Source organism: Columba livia, chromosome 1, assembly GCF_036013475.1.
Source record: "Columba livia isolate bColLiv1 breed racing homer chromosome 1, bColLiv1.pat.W.v2, whole genome shotgun sequence".
Taxonomy (NCBI): Eukaryota; Metazoa; Chordata; class Aves; order Columbiformes; family Columbidae; genus Columba; species Columba livia.
This window is the reverse complement of record NC_088602.1, coordinates 147,348,276-147,367,238: the sequence shown is the minus strand read 5'-3', so window position 1 is coordinate 147,367,238 and position 18,963 is coordinate 147,348,276. Positions and strand designations below refer to the sequence as shown.

Here is an 18,963-nt window from a genome sequence, read left to right as displayed (position 1 = left end):
AGCAGGCCCAGCAACTGAGAAAAGCATTTTCTCTGGTGGGAATATGCTGTTGCTATGTGAGGGGAGGAGGCAAGCAGCTCCTTATATAGGGGAGGAGGCTGCAACCTGCAGCTAGGTCCAAAAATTGACCCCCAGGACCTGAGGCTTTGGTGGTTAGACCATTTCTAGCCACTGTAGGAAATATGCCTAATTACGGACCACAACAGGGAAAGCTCGTACAAGTCTACCTACCACCTTGGGTAGAAAATAGAAAAAGAAATATCCCTGACCTGACTACAAGGTCCCTAAGCACTTACAAATCTCATTTGACATTAACAAAGCTGTAGGTGACCACGCCTTCAGTAGCAGCAGTTGTTTGCAAAGAGGCTCACTCCATACCTGACACTAGTTGATCTAGCAAAGTACTTGGAAAAACAGCTACCTAGAAGTGAAATGAAGTAAAAATAAATACATAAATAAACAACAACAACAACAAAATCAAATTAGTCTAAAGGAAATATTTTTGTTAAAATATAATGCAAGACATTTGTTTGCATCCTGAAAAGAAACTGCATTCCTCTGTACTCTGTATCTTAAGAACTAGCAATTAAACTGTTAATCAAGGTCTATTTGTGCTTCAGAACAATACTTTCTACTTTAACCAAGATGACCCCAATCTTGGCTCTCAGATCACATTTTCAGAACTGGCTGTTATGTCAGAAACAAATAAACATGTTTCTCTACTTATAAATCAGAAGATCTGATCTTGAGTGGTGACAGTGTAGAACCCACACAATACAACTTTTAATCCTTTTCATTTTATTTGAAAATACTACCCAATGCTATTCCTCTTCAAAATACAGTACAGAGCATCAGCAGAACAGGGACTGAATGTTGGTTACCAGGAACCAATAATTCCTGTCAACTTTGGAGAAATTGTTACTTGCATGTACTGGGGCCAAGTCAATTCTCAAATCTCTTATAAGAAACATGACGTGTACAAAAATGCTGCCAGGAGAAGGCAGCAGTGCTAAACTCACAACGGCTTCCCCATTAGGATTTCAATTGCAACCTGCCCTAGGAAGTTTGTGGCACAGCTAGAGCTGGAAAGCAGCTCTCTAAGAACCCAGGCTCTTTTCTTAAATGAAAGCATATTTTAAAACTAGTCAGTGGCAGGGAAAATGAGGTGCATGGGATTATTAATTAGCAATGGAGGGGCTGAAACCAAGAATAAGAACTGGATGCCTGCTCCTGCTCCATGCTCCTGCTCTGGGACTTGCTTCTCAGGAGCCGGGGAGGTGCAGAGCTCACTTGCTGTGGCTGACACTGCAATACTCAAGGCTACTTAATACAGAGGATAACAGAGAACAACATTTTCAACACATCCTTCTAAGCAGAAACAAAAAGATCCAGAAATCTGGAGTAAATTCTTACTAAGCTTTCACAGAGACAGAAGATGTAACCTGAACTGATGCTGGCTTAATGAGGTATCTGAGATCACATTTCCTAATAGCCTCCAGAAAACCCATTTTTTCCGCTATCTGTAAATGCTTTCAGTTCATGTGTGCAGAAATTGTTACTTGTTTACACCTACCTAATATCTGGAGAGACAGTTATTGCATCTTCATGTGCAAATGTGCACTTGAATGCATTTATGCATTGTGCTGCAAATGTGTTCATCCACTGACATTCTGCAGACTTTTAGCAGCTACCTGAAAATCTGACTTTTAAAAGCTAGTGTCAAAAGCAAAAATGAACTTGGATTGAAAGGTCCAGATTTACATATATCCTTATTTTATGTCCTGGCTTGTGGCTATATATTAAAGGGAAAAGAATTAGCTTCTAACAATGTATCCAGAACTCCACAAGTACACAGATTTTTAAACCCATGAATTAGATTGTGATTTATGCCCACTATAAATTTAATGTTTGTGATTGCAGCTAATTCCTCTCTTCACAAAGGAAAAAGGCACATGGGAATGAGAAATGTGAAAAGAGTTTAAGAAAATAAAATCCTTATGCCTTCCCTGTAAGTAGCACACCCATCTGGAAAGCACACCCATATGAACTCATTTGCCCTCAGGAGGCAATTTTGTCTTAATTCTAGCCTCTTGGGATTTAGCATGTATAGTACCTCCTGGTACTTCTGTCAATACACCCACAATCTCCTCTCAAGCACGGATGTCCCAGTGTCTGAGTGCCTCTAACCAACACATACAGCAACAGCAGCGGCATGGAAGCAAAACCCTGAAGACAGGCAGACAGAATCCAGGACAAAAATGCATCCTTCAACTCACAGCTTCCTGAGAATTTGAATAAACATATGCTTAACTCAGACGGGTTTGCATCTCCAAGCAGGAGTGCTATGGCTGCTCTTAGAAAGGGCTGCAGCCCACCAGGAAAAAACGAAGGGCTCACTTGGCTTTTGGCCATCGTGGCTAGCCTGAGAGTAAGAGACTTAGGTCTGTGAAGTGTCTTAGAGGCCCCGGAGTTGTTCAGTGAAGTGTGTGCTAGAGGAAAAGGCACTCCTAGAGACACACAGCCAAGCTGAGCTCCAGCCACTGCCAGAGCTCTGAGCGGCGGCGCAGCCTCACGTCAGCAGGAAGGGAGGATTATCTGGCTGAGTCGTTGAGTCAGAAGCTGCGAGAATGCTGCAGGGCACCGCTGACTCCTGGCAGCGGGTGGGCTCGTCCCTTCCCTGCATGCCATAAGGAAGCCTCTACATAGATCTTCCCTAGAAATCACCCAGTCTGGCAGGGAGCTTTGGGCAGGAATTTATGTTTTGTGGTTAAAAGGTCAGCATACAACATATCAAGGCACAAAAAAGGGACAAGTTTCAACACGATCCCTTGCATTTAAACTCTGGGAAAGTCAGCTACTAACCTTCATGGTATTTCAACTTAAACACTGTTACTGAATCCTGACATTTGTGGTTTAGCTTACGTATCCATCAGTCCCACCTCTAACAGGGAACTATTTAACTTAGAGTCACAGAATCACAGAATATTAGGGTTTGGAAGGGACCTCGAAAGATCATCTAGTCCAATCCTCCTGCCGGAGCAGGAACACCTAGATGAGGCTACACAGGAATGTGTCGAGGCAGGTTCTGAATGTCTCCAGAGAAGGAAACTGCACAACACCCCTGGGCAGCTTGTTCCAGTGTCCTGTTACTCTCACTGTGAAGAAGCTTCTTCTCATATTTAAGTGGAACCTCTTGTGTTCCAGTTTGCACCCATTACCCCTTGTCCTACCATTGGTTGTCACCGAGAAGAGCCTGGCTCCATCCTTGTGACACTCACCTTTTATATATTTGTAAACATTAATAAGGTCACCCCTCAGTCTCCTCTTCTCCAAACTAAAGAGACTCAGCTCCCTCAGCCTTTCCTCATAAGGGAGATGCTCCACTCCCTTCATCATCTTCGTGGCTCACAGAATCAAAGAATCATTTTGGTTGGAAGAGAGGTTTCAGATCATCGAGTCCAGCCACAACCTAACTCTAGCACTAAACTATGTCCCTAAGAACCTCATCTACGTGTCTGTTAAACACCTCCAGGGATGGCGACTCAGCCACTTCCCTGGGCAGTCTGTTCCAGTTCCTGACAACCTTTTATGTGAATAAATTCTTCCTAATATTCAATCTGAACCTTCCCTGGCACAACTTGAGGCCATCTCTTCTTGTCCTATCAAAGAATTGTGCCTCCCCTCACCTTCAGTGAATCAGAGTTAAATCCCACAGTGACCTGTAATCTTCCATACCATGACTTCCCACCCCACTGCACAGCAAATACTATTTCTCAATCAATAGAAATTGCACATATCCATTTAAGTAATTCCTGGCTGTACCGTGCACTCCCCTGTGACAAGAAGATGAATTCTGCTCCCCAGTTCTGTGGCTGCAAATCGAGGGTAGATTATGAACAAGATTGAACAGGAGAGGTCTAAAGATACACTGCACAAGGTCTAAAACAGTGTTACTCAGCCTGAGAGATAGTCTTGTATCAGCTGGAGCTATCTAGGAGGAAGAAAAATGCTTTTAAGAAGAATTTATCATTAGCAGGGATCTCAAGGAATTTCACAAAGAAATTAATCTAATTCATGAATCAGCTTAAATACATTGGAATTACAGAACCCTGGATCCATGCATGGCAGCTTGGGTGACCCTTGTAGTTGGCTGCAGAGAAACATGCACAGCCATCTGGGTATAATGTCTTCGCCAGTCTTTTAAAGATATTTCAGTGTTCTATTACCATACCTTTAAAAAAAAAACTAAAACAACCCCATTTTTTGATTGGTAGCAACCTTTCATTAATATTTTATTTCTCTTCAATCCTCTATTCAAATTTACACCCATTTATCAAATTAAATAAGGAAACCTGCTTGTTCATCTCAGGCTTGAAGGCCTGAGACAAACAAACCAATAGAAGACTAATAGACCAAACAGTCTTTTTCAAAATGAGGCAATTAGTATGATACACGTGAAACAGAAGTGAGAACAGAAATGAAACCCCTCCAGGAGTCTCTCATGAGGCATTAGAAGACCCAAGATTTGTTCTTATAACCGACTACCAAATAAGAACTACACTCTAACATCCGCCTCAGGAAAATCAAAATTAGTATCAGAGTGCAAAGAAATCACAGGTTTGAGGGAATCCCTTCAGTAAGGACAAGGACAGGATCTACTCAGAACATTCCCAAAGAAGGTAATAAAAGCTTGGTGAACATGTTTTGGTTTCAGCCTTGAAAATTTCATGAGCTTCTAAATCTTATAATTTGTCCTGGGCTGGCAGTTTGAGAGCTGGAGCAGCAGCTGCTAGAGAGTATCAAGAGCTGCAACTAGTCCATTATCAGGCACTAATACGTGACCATTCACTGGTCATGCTCTGTTAAGTGCACCTACAACATCCACTACTGAAGTGACTCTTTTGTCCTTCCTTCTCCTTGACATTTGGTTGAAAATAGACCTATCAAAATGTACCACTTTGGGACCTGTGTGCTTTATATTACTGCCTCTCCAGATGAGGTATCACATCCAAATACAATTTTGTAAGTGACTGTAGCGTCACATAATCCCAGAAACTTCCTCACTCATCTTGGACATCCTTCAGCTCGTCCCCATGGGCCTGTACATAACTACACTGCAGCTAGTGCTGGTGTTACCAGCAGCTCCTAGAGACATCCTAGTCCATAACACTTAACCACATTCTCAACAGAGGCAAAGAACCCCAAAACTCCTGCATCTTCCTACACCTATCAAACTATTTTCAGAGGAAATAAAATCTTTCATTCCAATTTCATCTTTTTGGTTTATATTGTATAACATCGATAGAGCTATTGAAAACAAACACGCATTACAAAATGAAAAATCAAAATATTCCTCTCCAAAAACTTTGAAATAGTGTTAGAATGTTGTGCCTCTGTTCCTTCTTTGTTTTATCTATTTTGTTAAGTTAACATACATCTTTCAAGCATTTCGAACTTGCTGAAATTACTTTTTTTGAAGTGAAATACTTCCAGAAAATGTCTGATCAATTCCAGCAGCGGTGTCAATCACCACTACTTGTCTGTCTCTGCACAGCTGGCTTAAGACACCCAGTGAGAGGCTGTAAGCCATGAGTTTGAGATAGTTACATTGGTAGCTGGAGATTAACTGCTATTGATTAACCAGAGCATGACATTTAATTATCAGCTGATTTGGTGCACGATGGAAACACCAAAGAGCGGTTTGAACTTTAACTTTTCCTTCTTTATATCTAGCTAGATCAGATTTTGCAGAAATACAGACCAAATTTCATCACAGTGATATTAAATATCTTGTATTTTGTGTTCATTGTTGCATAGCGGTCGTTATCCTTGAAAGGTGCACTGAGTATTAGAATGCTCAGCAAACAAATAAAATCTATTTCTTTATATTAAAACAGCATGAACATTGAATTTTGGAGGAGGATCTGTTTGGATTTCAAAATAAATCACTCTCATTTGTTATTTACTGTTCTTGTCCTAATCATATAATGCCAATGCATCTATAAATTGTCTTGTCAGAGAGTAACTGCTGAAAGTGATGAAAGCTGTCACTTAATCAAAAAGCCTAAATTAATCAAAAGGAAAGGAAAACAGACCCAGCACTACCATTAAGGCTTTTTCCTATTCCACCAGGTATAACAGACATGACTGAGGGAGCTGCAAAATTAAGACAAAAGTAACAAAAGGGAAGAGGAAACCTCACAGGCCCCAATACAGCAGCAGGTACACCAGCTGACCCAGCATCTCCCCCAAAATACCTAAGCCTGCCATGCAGTTTTAAGTAAATTTGATCCTCACCTCATTTGTTCTCACGATAGTAATAAAACACACTGCTAAGGAACCGCCGTATCCCACCACAGAGACACGGCTTCACTTCAGGAGTGGACAAATAATCTTCCTATCTAGTTTCAGCATCATTTTGGAAACTTCTTTTACATTTGCCAAGACAAGCAGCACCACAGAAGTGACAATATTTCTTCAGAAATTATTCTCTCCTAGAAGCTGCTGACAGGCCACAGGACTGGGTTTGCACAGCAGAATGACTCATCACTTCTGATTAGAGGAATGAAATAAACATGGGCTTTATCAACTCTGAAAGTTTTACCACTTCAAATTCTTTAACATACAGTTCCAAATTATAGGGCTACATTATGTTCTCTTGTAAGGCAACAGATTTGCACTAATGCTGGGGTAAGTTTGGTATGTAATCTCTTCACCTGAGGCTAGCCAGTAATAACATTTTACTGGGGGAATGCAATTGCTGCCTGTACACAAATCATGGTAAATACCAGGGAGGGAGAAGACCTGTTTAACCAACAGGACACAGTGGCTCAAGAAACAGCACATGCCTACATTTCAATCAGAAATTAGAAGATTTCTAACAAGAAAAAAAAAAAAAAATGGGGTTCTAGCACAGCCTCTCAAGTAAGAGCTGTCAAGAAAAAACTGTTATAAAATGAAGTTTGATCAGTTTATAAAAGTGATTATACTGTGGTTTGCCTGCAGCACTAGAAGACTTGGCTTCAATGACCATGGAAGCCTGCGATATGCCCAAATTTTGCTTTCACTCTTTTTTTCCCAAGAATAACAAGTAAGTTGATACAGACAGAAACTCTTCAACAACAAGGTCAGCTACTCCATATGCAAATGCAATAAAAGAGCTATACATAATCCAAAGTACTTGACCTACACAAAGCCTTGAATATCTCGGTACTTATAAACCAGCCGCATACATGCACGATTTCTTTCTGAGGCCAGCTGAAAGTTCCTTAAAACTCAGGGAGCTGACATGCTTGCAATCTTAACCCAACCAGATTAATCACTATTTTTATTCAAACACAAGTCCAATCTTCTCTTGGTAAACTATTTGTCACATAGGTCAAATTGCACGTTGCACAGAAAAATATCTTGACTTAGTGTGTCAAATTTGTTTCCATTCAGGACATCCATGCTCAAGCCTCTCTGATATCAAATGAAGTATTTTTTAATTCAGGCTGGCAGTGATGCTACTGCCACGTGATGTCACATCTAATGCAGAACCAAGGCCTAGAGAATGGGCTAAACTTAAACCAAACCAGAAAGGAATCCAAACCAAACCTTCACTGCTTGCCCCTTTCAGGATACTCTGGAAAATAACTGTCACACAGACAATAGCATCATTTCTAAACAAAAAGAAAGAGAATGCTGGAGGAAGTGGGCCAGCTCTATGTAACAAGTGCCTGCACAGGACACTGTCAATTGCATGATTTATCTAGTACTGTATTTTTTTTTTTAAAACAATGACATGTCTTAACCTCCCTCCGAAAAACTTAACAATACGCAAAATTACTAACGAAGCCTACAGTCTGTCATATAAAAAAAACTAAAGATGCCCCACTATTTCTATTTCCCCCAGACACTTTTCAGCTCAGTATCTTATCTCCCCTACCTGCTCATCCTCTTCTGCTTTGCTGTCTTACAGGGTTAAACCTAGTGCCCATTTTTCTGTGGTTGACTTACAGCTATTTGACTATCTCCTTCACACAACCCAGGCTCACGTGCTCTCCTCCATTTCTACGTACACTGCAGACTCCGCCCTGCGTCTGTCAGCATTTCTCAATGAGGTAGTGGTGACAGCGCATAAAGAACACTCCTTTTTCTTCTCATATGTGCCAAATACACGCTTTGCTATCATCAGCCTTGCAATAGACTGATTTTGAATCCCACTACTACGGAGAAAATCTGTTCGCCATTCTCTGCTTTCTAAAGGTGTCACCAGTAACAAACAACATGGCATCTGCTATATGTTTGTTGCTAACAAAGCCGATGGGATACTAGAGCTCAGCGATTCCTCTGTACTGCATTTCAAATTAGCAACAGTCTTCCATTTCCACTGATAAGTGATGGATAATACTTTTATTTATTTATTTATTTTCTCTTGGAGATGTCCTACCAAGTGATTCAGCAATATTGTTTACAATGTCCATTCCACATCTACAGACTAGTGCTTGTTCCCATAACAAAAAAAAAAAAAAACAGCAAAAAAGAAATGCTCTGCCTGTAAGAACTGCAATTTTGAAGCTTCAGTTATAGTACTGCTCTGATATGTCTGTAAGAAACTCCCATTGCTGAACAGAAAAAGGGCCATTCCCTTTTGGTTGTCATGTTAAGGTTTCTCAACAGACCAAAAATCTCTGAAGTTCTGTTGTGCGTGAACTCAAAGATTCTCCAAAGGAATTCCTACAACTTCTGTGATAGCTTGTAACTAAGCTAAAAGTACCCTCTGGATTACAGGGAATTTGTCGCAAGTTGTCATTCAGTGTCACTAAATCCAGAAGAAAACTCTGATACTAGAACAGTCTTGACAAGCAAAGATCATTTCTGATAGCAAAGCTACATACCTGAACCAACCAAACCACCCTGTTCAGGAGCAATGACGAGGTGATTCATGACTCTTTTCATAGGTATTCAAAGCTACCACCTCCCAAACCTCATTCTCCCTTTATGAGAGAAGGGCTGAAAAGAAACAATTTCTAAAACTGATCTTCTACCCAACTAATGGGTAATCTGATTTACTGAATTTATTCCTCTCTCAGAAAGACAAAGATGTTATTCACAACCCCACAGCCTTTGATAATACCGACTGTGTAACTGAAAACTTTCCTTGTAGACTGGAAATAACCTACAAATGTAAAGGGATTCGAATTAATTTTGCAATGTGTTCTTTTTTGAGAACGCATTTGACAAAAATATCTGCAATCTTTTTAATTTGAGATAACAATGTTTTCTGTTTGCAATAAGCCAGCTATAACAGAGAACAAGAACTCAAATGTCTTTGATGAGCTCGTTTACCCCACCAAGAACTGAGACATCCAGGGAAGAAGGACGTAATAGGAGATTATATGTTGTGGGTCAGCTGGATTAAATCATCTAGGTATTGAAAACAGTCAAGGCCAGACTGAGGAAGCTCTTAGTGCAGAGCGTAGAGAAGCAGCTCTGGAACAGGCAGCATGATAGAACGGGAGCTCAAGGCCCAGGTTTTACAGACACTCTCTGGTTGCAGGTGACCATTAATAATTTTCATTTTTATTAGCCAAAACATCAGTGAACAATTTTTTATGTTATTTGTGCTATTTGCATTCAAAGTAAACAATGTGTGAGTACGTGAGACAAATAAACCCCCAAACAGGTAATCAATAGATTGCAAATCCTTTTCCAGACAAACACCATTACGTATGTCTCTCTCTCCTCCCAGATCTACTACTATGTGGCAAGAAATGAAAAAGATTACAGAACAAGAAGGCCATTTCCACAGTGAGCAATCAGGTAGGATAGGTACAAAGATTCAAGCAACTGTTAAATAATTCACAACTACTTATTAAAGGAAACTGGGAGTTTTGCAGCAGGCGTAATGCATAAAAACACCTAACATAGAAAACATGCCCTGAAATAGCAAAGTTTGGTGACATAAATGAAAATTGTTTTCAGTCAAAGAGCAAATATATTTTTGACTAATAATTGTTGACAGAAATAAGAGTCTCTGCCAAAATATTTACACTCAATTTGATTACAACAATGATCAGACAGCATTGTTGAATTTATTGTGTTCATTCTGTTTTGGCAACAACATCAACACAAATATGAAATAATTCTCTCCCTCCAGATCCTTTATATGTATTTAGTACACATTAATTTATATATTTATCTGTGTGGATAATTATATATATATTTATACACCTGCCAGTTTGTTAAACCTTTTCATTTACAAAGACAGAATCACACCCAAGGTTTCTGATGTAAAGCAGCAAGCACCTGGGGTAAGTTAGCAGTTCTGCACCCTCACTAAATTGGCACTAGACATATCCACACACAGCCCAAGATTTTTGCTACAGCCTTGAGAAACACCGCATTCTAGCTATATGTGAATTTTTACTTCCACGATATTACTAAGTAGATCTGTTTCAAGGTTGTATTGTGCAGAGTAACAGAGGTTATAATTAACTAGCCTTTTGCATTTAACCCTCTCACCCTTAATCTGAGAACCTCACACTAATTCCTCTGGAAAACATGGAATGGGTGTTGCTGGGACAGGTAGCTCATGACCACACCAGTACACCTGGTTGGCAGCAGCCATCTCTCTAAAAACAGCCTCCCACAGACCAGAGCCAGCTTTGCGAAGGAACTTAACAAATGAAGAATTTATGCTAGATTTGCTGCATTGCACTGAATCTCTCTTTGTAAATAACCCAAATACCAGAAATAGACTTTGACTGGGTGCAACTTGGTTGGTCTGGATTTGATGCAGGTGGCAGGAAGAAGACGGAGGAAGGACAGCGCACATCCAACCACCTTTCGGTCAATATGTACTCAGGAGGGAAAAAAGGGTTGGTGAGTGGGAGGATTAAATAAACGGTCAGGAAAGAGAAGCTCTGATAGCGGAGAGGCTTTTCTTTCAAGCTCCTGTAGCAGCCACAGAGCACTGCTGCAGAAATATTCCAAGGTGCTGTGGGGTTTTCCCCCTTTATCAAACAGCAGCTGCCAAAACATCTACCTGACTCCAAATGATTTGGTCATTAAAGCAAGCTCTGGCATTCTTCCACCTCCACAGCAGAGTCATCTTTTAAAGAGGATTTCTCACCTTGAGGTGCATTTTCTGCTCTGTTTACAGCAACAGCCTGTTGCAAGATCCTTAGCTTGAGGCCTTCATTTCTCATTAGGATTCTCAGCTTCATGGAAAAAGGTTTGAGCAGCAAAAGCTTCAGGCTTTGTACGTGTCAGAATGGTTTCATGGCACGTTAAATTCAAACGCAGTCATAAACTGAGACTTCTCTTTAAGCAACTGGAGTTTCTATTAACTGCAGCGATTACTGAAAAGTGTCTGTAAACGTTTCAATGTCTGGCTCAGTTCTTTTTTATGGCTGGAAGGTTAGTATAGCATGATAGACAAAACACCATGCAGCTTCAGTAGCTTACAGCAGAGGGTGTTTTTACAGTTACCAAAAAAAAAAAAAAAAACCAAAAGAGGAAGGTATGTGTGTAGTCTTAAGAAATAATAGCAGCACTTTACTGTGCCTCATATGTGCATACTCCAGAAAGTCCAGAACAGTTCTGAAACTACTAATTGATTAAACATTTTGGCAGTCTGGAAGATGAATAAGAATTATTCTCATTTATGGGTGGTTAAACATAGGTTCAGGGAAGTTATCCTAGCACACAAAGCCAACCAACTGCAAACCCAGGACTTGATTTTTTCAGTACCAGACTCTTGCCAGTAAAGTAATCTTATGTCTCTTGGAAACCAGAGTGCTGTGACAAAATCATTTTTGGACATGCTAAGTTGTGTGATCCCCTCAGTAATGCAGGAATCTGTCCCAAGTAGCACCATTGTCAGACATGCTATTGCATATTAAGGTGCGTAACTGCAGCAGGTGCTCCTCTACCTACTTTCCTAAGTCTTCCGCCACATAACTTCAGTACTACTATTTTCTCCAGTAAGATAATATTTACTCCGACTGCATTATTCCATGTCTCTGCTTTAAACATATTCCCCCTTGGGCTTTCTCTTACTCTGACTTCAGCTATTCAGTGCCCCAACCAGTTCTGTAGTTCCTTTAACTTTATGAAAGCTTAAAGCCTTATCTGCTGTTGTCCCTGCCTGTCCCTATCACGAAGATTCTCACTGCACATAGCATCTTGTACGAAAGTTGCATGGAGAACTAAATGGAAAAGCCGGCAAGGATTAGACAGGAAAAATATAGTGTATGTGATTTCACTTTTTTTTATATAACAGAGACAGTATGTCAGGGTTATCACTGAAGGCAGTATGCTGTGGAAATGAAAAGTAGATGGTGGGACAGTGTGAACCGTGATAGAATACCACATGCAAAAAAGGCAATACAGAAAACATTTACTTAGAAGCCTAGTGTGTCCTATTGTTGCTTGACACTGATGTTGTGATTTTGTCTTAATTTCATAAGATCACTGCAAATGTAATATAGCTGATAAGAAAATGCAGACTAAAGTCCATAAATCAAACTTGCCTGGCTTTAGTAAGGGAGCAAGAAGGTAAAATCTATAGTCATTATTTCTAACTACACTGTTGAAAGGGAACTTCACAGCAGTTGCTTCGTTCCCCCCTTTTTTTTTTTTCTTCTTTGTTTCTGGTTGGTGGGCTTTTTTGTTTGTTTGGTGGTTTTTGTGGATTTTTGGGGGCTTTGGTTGGTTGGTTGGTTTTTTTACCAGTTCTGAGCTTTATGTCAGTCCTCAGCAACGCCATCTCTTCATACTGTTTCCAGGATCCTAGTAATGACTCCAGAACACAGATTTAGACCTTTATGTATATAATTAGCAATCTTGGCTCCTCTAGGCTTAGGGCCTTGTGGACTTTTAAGGAATCTATCCACGTACAGATTATTAATTCTGTAATTTGTGATCCAGGGGATACTTCGGCACACAGAGTCATCGATACTGTGTATACTTCCCAGGCCAATGAAAATGAACACTCATTAAAACTCAATGCCTCTCTTGGTGGAATGGATGGAAGAAGCTTTCTCCAAACTGTGTGCAAAATGCTGGGATGTGAACAGTGGTGAACATCTGCACAAAGAGACAAAGAGGTCAGAAACTGGGACTTTATCTTGAATGTCATAGTGCCCAAGAGATATGTGAGACACATAAAATGATTCACGAGAAATCCTGAGCAGGCCTGGACCTGAGTTCATCTCTCAGAGGTCTCATGAAGCTAAGAAACCCATTGAGGAAGGAGTCTGGCCAGTTAGGGCAGAAAGAGACCAGATAGGTACAATGAAGAATCCATATATATTATGAAAGACTCTATGCTTCTGTTTTCATATGTCACTCAAAAAGCCCCTTATGAACTCACAGTTATATCAAAGGTGAATCTACAGGAAAGAGCATAAATAAGTATGAGGCATAAAATATCTGGGTTGAAGGCAGAGGATAAGTGGTCAGCATTGATCCTGCAGAGAGAAGGCAAACTGAGCTGCATGTTACAAGGAGCACGTCTACAAGTAGGAGTAGACAGCGACCACATACCTAGTAAGTAATGCAGAGCTCACAGCTTTAGTCAGCTCTGTATCAGGAGCAGTAAGAACGCATGAACAATTAGGCTTTAGGTCAGGGGTGTCAAACTCATTTTCACCAGGGGCCACATCAGCTTTGTGGCTGCCTTCGAAGGGCCAAATGTAATTTTAAGACTGTATACATGTAACTACTCCTGGTATAGGTGGTAGAATCAAAACACAGCAGTCTCGCAAGCATTCACATGAGGAAGCTGTAACAAGGGCTGAGGCCTTATACAGAATGTGGGTATCATATCTTGGTAAGAAAATACAAGGCTGAATAACCATGGTTTGATGGGCTAAAGAAGTTTTATAATATCTCGACATAGCACTTTGGAAAACTGATGTCAGTCTTCACTCTGGCAGCTGTTAGTTGACAAGTACATGATTTTGGAAAGCATAAAAATAGCTGTGGTGTTTGCTGTAAGATAGCTGAGTTCATGTAGAAAAACTCTTTCTGCAATAAACATTTGCACATCTTTCTGACGCTTATTTACTCTACAGACTATGAGCTCTTCTTTTGGATCTCCCACAAGAATTTTTCAAAACTTTAACATGATAGCTCACCCCCTCAAGTCCACAGCTTGGTAAGCACCCACAAAACACACATGAAATCTCATGAGAGGAGTAAGAAAGTTCTTGGATATGTGTGCTGCAGTTATGGTAAGCATAATTTCTGATTGAAGGGCCAGGATTGTTTCTCAAGAAGTTGCTAGCTGTGTTAAACAGGTGCCTGATCTACAAATACAAAAAGGCCACAGTAGTTATCTTGTTGTGTAGTGACTACTTCTTTTTTTTCCAGATTATATAAGTGAATAGGCAAAAACTATAGGCTCTTCTCCATGAAACCCCCACCGAAACATGTATTCTGCTTCAATGCAAGCTTCTAGCTTCCACGATGGTCAGTGGCAGGCAACATCTGTGGCTCTGCAGAAAGGTAAATTTATGTCACAGAAGTTGGAGGATTAAAAAAAAAAAAAACAAAACAAAACAAAAAAGTTCAGCTCACTGAAAAGATTTAATATTAAACTTTCTAGTTTTGAAAATTTTTAGTGATAATTAGCTTAGCTTTCTAAACGAAAGGTCATTTTTGAAATGAAAAAGCACTATTTTTAAATCTAAAAAAGGTCAAAGTGGATGTATTGTACATTTGGAAAATTTCCACTCCCCCAAAAATATTTGTCTTGAAAAACTAATCAAAACTAACTTGTGACTGTGAACTGGTTCAGTTTTGATGAATCCACTTGCTCTGAAAAAAATAGTTTTCATGGAAATATTAATTACTAGCTCCATGGTGTTGCAAATAGTACAGTACATGCTGTAATGTCTCACAGAGCTGGAATCATCAGTCTTGGAGAGCTAAGCTTTTTTGACATAGAAAAAAAAGGATTAAGATATTGGAAAACAAAAATGCTTTTGCTAAACTGGCCTCTCACAATAAACTGAAAGGTTAATGTCATTGAAATTGGCTGGAAAACTTCTTTAAGAGTACTAGGTGAGTGAGAAGTTGGATTGCCTCTATATTAATTTGGTTACTTAAAACTGATCTCAAAACAGTCATGAAGTTGGACTAACATGACCAAGCAAATCCCCAAAACAAGAGCAAGGGAATCCTGAAGGCCAAACACCTCTACCATTAAATAAAATCAAGAAAACAAAATACAAGCCATCTTAAATTGAATTAAAACATCACCAATGGCGTCTTACATTTTGCAGTGAAAGATGAGCTGCAGATGACACTGAGCAAGTGAAAACATTCTATTATTACAAGCACTCAAGAGGACACAACCCACCTTCAACCTCCTTTAATTTTGCCATTGGATAGTCATGGAACAATTCCTGCCCTGTCAATAGTCCCTCTGCCATGAGGAAACAGCCTTGGTACCTCAAGAATGAGATACTACCCATTAATAGTTTTGGTGTAAATAATCAGATTTAAGTAGGTAATAATGCGGGCTTAAAGCTAAATAGCTAAATGAATTCCCTTCAAGATTTTTCTGCAAATTAATTGCACTGCCCCTGCGACCCTGACAGCCAATTTTTAATTTGAAAGAGATCTTTCAGCTTGTACGATAAGCAAGTGTTATGGAAGATGAAGAGTGGGAGACAGGGTACCAGGCTGTGGAGCACATGCTGGAATACTCTTCTGAGTGAGAAGGTAGAACGAAGATGATTAGGTACACGGTACAAACATAAAGTGTGAAATCACATGCCATTGCTGAAAGGCTGAAGGAACTCCAGGGCAAAGCCAGATTGTTGCTTTCTAGTGGCACAGATATCTCAGATGTACGACAAGAACAGCGGCTTTCCTTTCCTAAGCGTTTTGCAACATTCAATTAACCGTATCCTCTTGCGATGCACAAAGACAATCTGTCACTGCAAACAGAGCTGATTATTTTTCTTTTCTTAAATTGCTTCTTAATATGATCACAGCTAAACTCTCAAGGCTAAATGCTTGCTCCATTTATGATAAAATGTGAATAAAAACTGACAGAGAGATAAGAACTCTTTTTTAAGACTTCCCTAAAAGGCTGAGGAATCTAAACAAAGCGGTCTTGATTATTAGCTCAGGACAACCTATCATCACTGCTACATGGACAAATTGCACTGCATGCCAAAGCACACTGAAGACAATAATTTATCAGTCAGAATACAGAAAATTGTACTGTGCATGGTGACTCTCCAGATCACACTTCTTCCCCACAGGTCCTCCATTTCTGTCTTAAAGAGACATTTCGATGCAGTGCAAGGCTAAAATGGTGTTTGGGAGCGGAAGTGAAGAAAGGCATCACATGGAAAAGCACCTCATTTTGAGCACCAAACTTGAAAGCCTAAATTAGGTTATCAGTCTCCATTTACATTCTGTAGAAAAAAAACAGGGCCCTGCTAGATGGCAACTCAGAGCAAGAGCCTGTGACTCACGCTCTGCTAACACACACACATATACACCCCAACTCTTACGCCGACTGTTCCAAGAACCTACACAGAGACCAACCTCTGAACTTGGGCACCTGAGTAAGGCAGGTGACGTGAATGAGTACACACTTGTGTGTCAAATCTGGGACAATTGGAGGGGACTTGCACAAACCAAAACATAAAGAGGAAAAAAAGCTGGTGGCATTACTTAAAGGGAAAGGCTAAAAGTGTTCAGAATTTTTAGGACAGAAAGGTAGCACAACAGGGAAGTCAAAGGAAAGGATATCAAGGGAGCACACTTCAGTAATCCCAGAGGATCATCAGGAAAGACTTCCAGGGAATGGTCTAAGGAAAAAGGCATTAAGAAGAGATGAAAGCTCTTTAATGAAACAATTCTTATGGCCTTATGTATCAGCTCTTTCACCATGGAGAAAATAAAAGTCGCATAGTAATCTTGACTAGATTGTGAGCTCTTCATTGACCTGAAGCATGAAAATGAAGCAAACCAGCAGTGAAAACTAAGATTGCCAAGCAAAAGTACAAAAGCCCAACAAGATTATATTAGAGTGTTATTCACTAGGAGTGTTCAGGGTACAAAGCTGGATGTAACCAGCAAGAAACATGAAATAATTCAGTAAAGACATTCACAATAAAGGTAGGCTCAAGAGCAGTCTGCCATGAAACTGAGTGAAAGTTATTGATGTATGATGTCAAAAAGGTCAAGTTGTTTAATGTTTTTTTGTGTATTTATCATCACAAAAGATAAGCTTTCATCAGATATCTATCACATTTAATTTCAGACAGAAAAGAGCAAGATCGAAGTCTTGGAATAGAAAAAGACTCCACAAATTAACAGGTATTAAATTCAATTATTTTCAAATTGCCCAGACTCAATGAGCTTCATCCCTGCCTAAACCTAAAGGTTTCATCTTGAAATCTAGAGCTTTTTGCAGTTATTTTGAGAACTCATCAAGACTAAAGAAGGTATTAGACATCATATTTACCCTCCTCTAGTTTTTTTATTTTTTAAATAACACAAAAGAAGAAGCAAGGAAATTGGAACCAGTCAGTTTAACTTCAATTTCTGGAACCAATTATGAAATGTTTGTAACTGTACGGAAGGTAATTACCAACATCCAGCAGGGATTGATTGTGAAAAAAAATCATGTCGCACCAATCTTATTTCTTTTTAAGACCTTGTAACAGGCTTTGTGGAAAGAGAAGAAAGACATTAGATGCTGTACAACTTGACTTCAGTAATGTATATAATGTGCTTTTACATTACATAAATGTAGAAGACTAGACTTAGATGAAAATAGGTGCAAACTGGTAGAAACATTATTTTAGAGATTACTTCCCAACATACAAAGAATATTTGTCACTGACAGTGAAATATTGATAAGAAAAGTTAATGTGCAAAATTATTATTTTGTTCTACTGAACATCTGGAAAACTTCAGATTTGGATGCCCATTTCTGGATACCCCCATAGGGGCTGACTTTAAAAAGTTTAAAGGCAGCAATGGAAACTATGGGAGGGCCCAAAACCATCATGCATAAAGGTCTACAAAAGGCACTGGTGATAGATCCTAAGCATCTTCCACATCAGATGTCTCCAAATAGCAGCAAGTTAATTCTTTCAATGAAGATGCAGAAAAACAGTAACTATCCCTATTTATTTCTCATTTTATGATCAATTCTAGATCATCTACAGAGTTACATGTTTTTCAATCAATCATCCCAAAAGGATGAGACACTGTCACAGCAGTTTATAATTTATGCTATATGTGTGCATGTATATATATATAAATACATAAAAACTTATGCATATACACACACACACAAAACAATGTAGGTTATTATGTCCTCAGAAGAAGACTAATACTTTAATATTTCTCAGAACTGTCCTTGTTTATGCTGAACTACAGAGGGTCAGCCTAAAATAGCTAGATCAGATAAAATAAAGACCTCACATGCTGCAGTCAGTGTGAGTACTGATACATGCCATTAATAGGAACACCTCAAATCTCTAGAAACAGGTTCTGCCTCGTCACCTGACTTCTGCATGGTTAAAAGCCACTGCTTAGCCCTAATATCACATCTACATTTAGTCCGTGAACTCAGAGCTAAGTGAGACCTCTGTGTCCTACAACTTGCTACTCTTTACCTTGCTCCCTTCGACAGCTCTCTCATTACTTGGTCTCCATATCCACATAGTCTTTTCAATTAGTTACATCCAGTAGGGCTTGCATTCTTAAATTCACCATTAACAGTTATTAAATAAAAAGAATATGCACTTAAAGGTGACTATTTTTTTTTCTCCAATAACTGCAGCTGAGATGTGTTAAAGTGCCTTAAGACATACCGTTTCTGTGTTGAAAGCTAGACAGTGCCCGCCCTTTCAAACAGCCTGCTGTCCATGGGAGGATTTCTGCCCTGGACGATCCCACTGAAGCCCAACCCAGAGCTGCCCTGTGAAGGACAGGAGA

The 18,963-nt window shown here is 39.6% G+C and overlaps 1 protein-coding gene across 34 annotated transcripts in view; it reads right to left on the bottom strand.

The window, feature by feature from the left end:
* The window catches only part of CACNA1C (calcium voltage-gated channel subunit alpha1 C), a 492,189-nt gene that overhangs the window by 246,641 nt on the left and 226,585 nt on the right, over positions 1–18,963 (bottom strand). The window lies entirely within an intron of this gene.